At 40.5% G+C, this 835-nt stretch overlaps 1 non-coding gene across 1 annotated transcript; it reads left to right on the top strand.

The window, feature by feature from the left end:
- Positions 1-230: 230 nt before the first annotated feature.
- Trnar-ucg (transfer RNA arginine (anticodon UCG)) lies at positions 231-302 on the top strand. Its single transcript has one exon. It is a non-coding gene; the product is annotated as a tRNA-Arg (tRNA).
- The last annotated feature ends 533 nt before the right edge of the window (positions 303-835 follow it).

Raw genomic sequence — 835 nt, 5'->3', positions numbered from 1 at the left:
GCCTACCGAGGGTCTAGGTTCTGGAGGCCTTGATGGTAAGATAGCATAAGTGTGTTTTCCGCCAGTTTCCCGCCCATGACAGGCTGTCGACATTTTAGTCACCCCCCCGATCGTTGAAAAGAAGGTCCCCTTCTCCCCGCGTAGCCAGAGTTGCTCTGGCTACCACCCTCAAGCGTGAGATACAGTTGTACTAAATATAAATATTCCTGAAAGTGAAGGATAACGCTGTCGCCCAGATAGCCGAGTTGGTAAGGTATTTGACATCGAATCGAAAGGCGTGGGTTCGGTTCCCACTCTGGGCGCGTTTTTCTTTCTTTCATGGGTATGTAAATTTAAAAAACGTTAACTTCACTAACTGTAGTAAAAAAGCCCAATCACTCCCCTCTTCCTTCTGAGGCGTTAAAGACTGGTGATGCATCTTTCTGTATATGTAAATGTATATGTATATATAGATGTATATATATATATACCACGCCTTTCGAAAGGCGTGGGTTCAGTCTCCACTCTGGGCGCGTGTTCTTCTTTCTTTCTTTCTCACGTCATTATAATTATAAAAAAATAATGTAACGTCCCTAACCGTAAAAAAAGTCCAACCATTCCCTTATGCCTTCTTTTTTGGCGTTGTAGACTGCCGGCATTTCTTTCTGTATTTCCAAATGAGCCCCTCATTTCCAAACCCTATATATATATATATATATATATATATATATATATATATATGTATATAATATAAGTAAAGAGTCGGATACACAGCAAGAACAATAACAAACAATGTTTACTTACGTAGCGGCAATGGGACTTGCCTTCATCAGAGTAAAGTTACATGATTATGGTG

Source organism: Haemaphysalis longicornis, unplaced genomic scaffold (assembly GCF_048455015.1).
Source record: "Haemaphysalis longicornis isolate Haplotype H1 unplaced genomic scaffold, Haemaphysalis longicornis Haplotype H1 scaffold_9, whole genome shotgun sequence".
NCBI lineage: Eukaryota > Metazoa > Arthropoda > Arachnida > Ixodida > Ixodidae > Haemaphysalis > Haemaphysalis longicornis.
Note: the sequence above shows the minus strand (reverse complement) of the source record. Positions and strands in the feature narration are given on the sequence as shown.